Source organism: Eptatretus burgeri, chromosome 8 (genome assembly GCF_056783735.1).
Source record: "Eptatretus burgeri isolate ZD-2024b chromosome 8, Ebu_testis_v1, whole genome shotgun sequence".
In the NCBI taxonomy this organism is placed as follows: domain Eukaryota; kingdom Metazoa; phylum Chordata; class Myxini; order Myxiniformes; family Myxinidae; genus Eptatretus; species Eptatretus burgeri.
In genome coordinates, this window is record NC_140968.1 from 61,234,294 (window position 1) to 61,240,293 (window position 6,000).

At 46.4% G+C, this 6,000-nt stretch overlaps 1 long non-coding RNA gene across 1 annotated transcript in view; it reads right to left on the reverse strand.

Moving 5' to 3' along the window:
- Positions 1 to 3,394, reverse strand: part of LOC147021851 (uncharacterized) — a 77,444-nt gene extending 74,050 nt beyond the window's left edge. Inside the window, exon 1 of the long non-coding RNA XR_015060613.1 lies at positions 2,680 to 3,394. This is a non-coding gene — a long non-coding RNA (uncharacterized LOC147021851). The remainder of the gene's footprint in view (positions 1 to 2,679) is intronic.
- Positions 3,395 to 6,000: the final 2,606 nt, after the last annotated feature.

A 6,000-nucleotide genomic window follows, 5' to 3' on the forward strand; every position in this document is an offset into this window, starting at 1 on the left:
GCCCCTTCTTACAAACCCATAAGACTCGGCATTCATAATCAGGGTGGCATCTCTAAATGGGGCTTGGACCCACAGCTGCTGTTGGTAATAGCCTCTATGGATATGTTTCCTCGCATTAGTTGAGGTGCAAGTGGTTCTCTCAAAGTCCATATTGAGGGCAATGCTATCAAATGCAGTGAGACGCAGGTCATCAAATGTCTCCAGGTCTGTTGATGGTTTGAGACACTTGACCAAGAATGTCTCTGCCATCTGTATTGCACTTTCTGCGAGCTGGGGACAGTCAAAATTCAGGATCAGAGAGGAATTTCCTGGTTTGCGGACAGCATTCAGTGCTGCAAGTTTAGTTGATATCTTGCTGGTTGTATCACACCCAGTCAGCGCATGGAGTGCTGGGAGACACTTTGTGAGCTCGTCTCCCAGTGCTATGCAGATATCGTGGAGTGGTAATATTGATCTTTCCACTCCTGAGTTGCAGACGAGCCAAAGCTCTTGGAGGCCAAGATCTCTCCAATTGACTGTGATGTGGTATAACAGGCACACACAGACATCTGTGTCACCTGATGACAGAGTCATGGATGTAGGACCTGACCGGTGACTTAGAATGACCTGCACATGGAACATCATCCTGTCATCAGCTTCTTCGTGTGTGCAGTTGAGCCGAGGGAATGGAGAAGCACACCCAGCTGACACCATCCATGCCTGTAATGATAAACCGAGGTATAGAGGTTTGGTTCCGTGGTAATTGGTGGTGAGCCACTCAACATATAATGCCTGGAAAGCAGTTTTGCTGATGGAAGATGACCAAAAGTTCTCTAATACCACTGGAACATTTTGGTTTCGTGATATCACATCAAGGACAACCATTTCTTTTGACTTTCTTCTTCTCCCCCTCTCTCCATTCTTGATGCTGTCATCTCTGTAAGCATCAAAAACGATATGGATCTCATCACAGTTGTGCCCAGCTTTGGTGGCCATGGATGTCAAGGCAATAGCAAAGTCATGGAATGTCTTAACAGGCGGATCAAGCTTCTTTAAGGGGACCTTTCTCATCAAGGCCATGAAGTCGATAATGATGGCGTGGGTTTGTGGGGAGGTTTCTGGCCCTTTTTATCTATTAGTGGGCACAACTTCAGCAGCTCAATCGCAAGTTGTGATTTGGTACTCTTCCTCAAGTAACCATCTTCGTCAACCAAGAAGAATGCAGAGTTGGTGATCTCATGCTTGAGTAGCTCCTCAACAGTGAACCCCCGGTGACTCCCATACTCAATAAACATGAGAGCTTTGATTGTCTCATCTTTGATGTCTGCTTTGGGAGCCAATTTCAAGGTGGTATTAGGGGACGTAAACTTGATTTTGCTAATAGTTGAGTGTATCGATATGTGTGGAAAGATCAGGAGTGGAAAGATCAATATTACCACTCCACGACCCATTTCTGAGTCGATCATCGATAAAATTAGCACAAGTAGTGTTGCCCTCCTTGATACAGCACAACAACTTGTCTACATTTACATTGGTCACAATTTCTCCAGTGAGAACATTCTTCAGTGCTACCTGGTCTTGTAGAGGACTGCATACCTTCAGGAGATACTCTATGTCTTGCACCATCCCAACTATCATAGTTGCAGTACTTGGGTTGAAGTTGTGGTGAAGTGAGAGTTCTCCTTCGACATCATCCTTCATCTTCAGGAGGTCAACGTACTGGTCTTTTTTATGCTTGATAATTCCCCACAGAGCTACTGCTTCCTTCTTTCTGGTGACCCCAATTATCTCCCCACTCACTTTGGCAGGCTGATTGTAGCACTGCTCTCGCGCCTGATCAAAGGGCACTCCACTACCTTTCTTGGTGGTGTTCATGACAAATCCACCATTCATGTAGTAGTTGTAGAGGAGTGGGAACTTCTCCTTCAGTTTATAGCAGTCCTGGATGGATAAGTCGTTCTCTCTCTCGTTCTCTCTCGTTCTCTCGTTCTCTCGTTCTCTCTCTCGTTCTCTCTCTCGTTCTCTCTCTCGTTCTCTCTCTCGTTCTCTCTCTCGTTCTCTCTCTCTCTCTCTCTCTCTCTCTCTCTCTCTCTCTCTCTCTCTCTCTCTCTCTCTCTCTCTCTCTCTCTCTCTCTGTCTCTCTCTCTCTCTCTCTCTCTCTCTCTCTCTCTCTCTCTCTCTCTCTCTCTCTCCCCGGATCTTGTAGCACTGGTGCTATGAATAAATCATAAGCAGGCTGAGTGAGTGATAATAGGGTGCATAGAGTGATAGACAATGGGGTACATAGATTTTTAAAAGGACGTGGTCATTTTTGGGCTGTTCGTCCCAGATAGAGATTTTGGCACATATCCCAAGTTGTTCCTTGGGGTCATATTAGCCTAAAACAGTTGTTATCCTCTCCTAAATTAAGTGCATACATGTCTAAGCCAGGTCCGAGACTAATTGGAGAATAACAAATGTAACACCATTATTGAAGAAAGTCCGAAATGTCTCTCCGAAAAGAAAATTTCCGGTTCCGGTTTTGAGCGGCAAGAGGTCTCCTTCGGGGCTCCCTGCTGACATTCTCAAAGTTAAGTTCCGGTTGTTATTTGTCCCGTTTTAACTGTTTAATTTTCTCACCTACATGTTAATGTGTGTTCCTAGTTCGGTTTTGTTTCAAAAATCGTGCTATTTTGTGAGTATTTATGTCGACGTTCTCACCTGGTGTTTGAGGCCTTGTCCTAGGCTTGAGGCCTTGGTACACTTTGTTCCACTTGGTGTTCGATCGTTTTTTTTTTGGTACCGTTGGTACCGGTTCCACTTGGTGTTCGATCGTTTTTTTTTTTTTGTTTGTTTGTTTTTTCTCCCCATTACCTTCAATTTCTATCCTCCCCATTACCTTCAATTTTCATCCTCCCCACTTTCCAAACATCCCCCATTCTCCCAACTAATCTCTTTCTTATCTCAAAAAAAAAAAAAAAAAAAAACCCAACAACAACAACAACCTTCTCCCGATTCTGCTACTTCTTCTTCCTCTTAACTTCCTCCTCGTCTTCCTCGATTTTTTTTTTTTTTTTTTTTTTTTTTTTTTTTTTTTTTTTTTTTTTTTAACACTTCCATGACCTAATCTGTTGAACTCTCTCATACATTAATATTAACAACAAAAACGATCTTATAATGCTTCATCTTCCTCTCTCACACATGTGGTACTCTTTACTGTTTCACAATGCACTACTCTTCTGCTATTTTAACAGACTGCTCTCATTTCGACCTCTCCTTCATTCCTTGCCTAAAAAATCCAACTATTACAGCGCTTCTTCTCTCCATGCTCTGAATTCGCCTTCATTGCATCCATCAAGAATTGTGTTAAATCGCATCTCTGACCTAAAACTTTTAAAAACCACAGTTTGCCATGGATGCTCGCTTTCCATCAACCATTCTTTTTTCCAACTTCAGTGCCAACTCACCCCCTCACCCCTCACTCTCACTCTCAAAGCAACCATCCCACTCTTCTCCCTCCAAGCCTCCCTCTCACCTCTTTCAAAAATTCCCCCTCACCTTTCTCCCACCTTTCATCCCCCTCACTCTTCCTTCTCTAAGTTGCCCCCCTCTCATCCACCAACCTGCCTCCCTCCACTGTCCTCTCACCTCCATCTCTTCACTCCACCTTCTCAAATCCTCAACTGCCATCTTCCTTGTCTCTTGTCCCCCTCTCTCACAGCACCACAGAGCCTTTTCTCCTCCTCATTCGGCCCCCTCCCCTCGCTATTCTGCAATACCCCACACTCCTTCAGCAACCCTCCTTACCTGCCCCCCTCGTCCCTCGTCCGACCCTCCCCCGCCCCCTCCACCTCCTGCACCAAAAGCCTCCTCCCCTACCTCTTCATTAAAAGTGTGGACCTCAAATATCCGGGGCCTTCGCTCAAACCTTTCAGATCTTTCCATACAGGTTGCCACTGACAAACCAGACATTATCTGCCTAACAGAAACTTTCCTCTCCCAAGACGTGTCTGACTCCCAAGTATCTCTCCCTGGTTACTCCCTCTTACGGTATGACAGACCTGAGCCTCGTCCTGGTGGAGGTGTTGCTCTCTTCATCAAAGACTCTATTCCTCACTCTCCCTGCACTGCTCTCACTCCCCCACACCCCCAGGAATACCTCTGGCTTCGGCTTCCCCTCCACTCCCACCTCATGTTTATATGTGTACTGTACCGTCCACCGAACAGTGATGACTCCATCTACACCTCACTCTCCGAAAACATGGACCATCTTCTATCTTCTCATCCAAACTCTCTCTTCCTCTTATGTGGCGACTTCAATTGTCATCACGCCAGTTGGCTAGGTGTGGGTACCTCTCTCACCTGCCATGGGACATCAGCAAAAGCTTTCTGTGACTCATTGGGACTGACTCAATCGGTCAACTTCCCGACCCGGATCTCAACCAATGGTACTCCATCTCTTCTGGATCTGATTTTGACAAATTTCCCTGACAATATCTGCTGCTCTTCCTTCGCTCCAATTGGTTCTTCTGACCACGTCCTTATTAAAGTGGACATCTCTCTGGCTGTTATCAGAGAACCACCTCACCGCCGTCGAGTCTGGCATTTCACTCAAGCCGACTGGCAGGGTCTCCGAGCAGCCATCAAACTTACAGACTGGTCTCCTATCACTACTTTCTCAAACATCAACTCATCCTGGGAATTCTTTCAAAGAAACTTGCTCTCCCTCATGCACAGATTTATCCCCTCTCGTGTTCAGTTGTCTTACCCTTCCTCCCGCCCTTGGTTTACTGAAGCTTGTGGCGAGGCAGTTGTCCTGAAACAACTTGCCTTTGCCTCATGGAAAGCAAACCCAACTGAGGGCAATCTCAGTTCTTTCCACAAAGCTCGGAACAAGTGTGTAGCTACCCTCAGGAGAGCCAGAAAACAACATCTTTCTCATCTCAAGTCTGAACTCTCAAACCTCTCTCCCTCCTCAAAATCCTGGTGGCGTTTAATCAAATCTGTTTCTGGTGTATGTTCCCCCTCCATCCCCTCCCTTACCTCAAATGGCCGCACTGCTGATTCCACACGTGATAAAGCTGAATGTCTAAACTCGGTGTTTGCAGCTAAATCTTGTGTCCCAAACCCATCACTATCTCTACCCACTTTACCCAGTCGCACCCAACTGTCCCTGGACTCTGTATCCTTTTCTCCTGACAAGGTGGAGAGCTTGCTTTCAAACCTCGAGTCAGATTCTGCAACCGGTCCAGACGGCATCAGCCCACGTGTCCTCAAAGCCTGCTCTTCTGCTCTTGCTCACCCTCTCTCTGTTCTATTCACCCTCTCATTTTCCCAAGGTCATCTGCCATCTGCTTGGAAATCTGCTAACATCACTGCCCTGCATAAAAAGGTGCAAAAACAGATCCCTGTAACTATAGACCAATCAGCCTTCTCCCAATCATCAGCAAGGTTATGGAATCCATCATCGCTTCAGACATGAAATCCTTCCTCTTCTCCAATGGCTTGATTTCCAATCATCAATTTGGTTTCAGACCAGGTCACTCTACCCTAGATATGCTGCTACTGCTCTCCCATCAATGGATGGAGGTCCTCAATGCCAGACAGGAAATCCGAGCCGTATCCCTGGACATATCACGTGCTTTTGACACAGTCTGGCACCCTGCCCTACTCACCAAACTCTCTGCCCATGGTATTCAAGGCCATCTCCACTCATGGCTCGCAGACTTCCTCTCCTGTCGCAGTCAACGTGTGGCCCTAAATGGAGTTCTTTCATCCCCTCTTCCTGTGCAGGCTGGAGTTCCTCAAGGTAGCGTTCTGGGCCCTGTTCTTTTTCTGGTTTTCATCAATGATCTCTCGGACTCTCTGGAAAATCCTCTATTTCTCTTTGCCGATGACTCAACCCTCTGCCGTACCATGTGTCATCCCTCAGCCCGGCAAGCAGCAGCTTCTTCGCTCACTGCAGATCTGGATAAAATCACAAACTGGTCCAACACGTGGAACATGTCTTTCAATCCAGACAAATCTCACACTCTCACTATG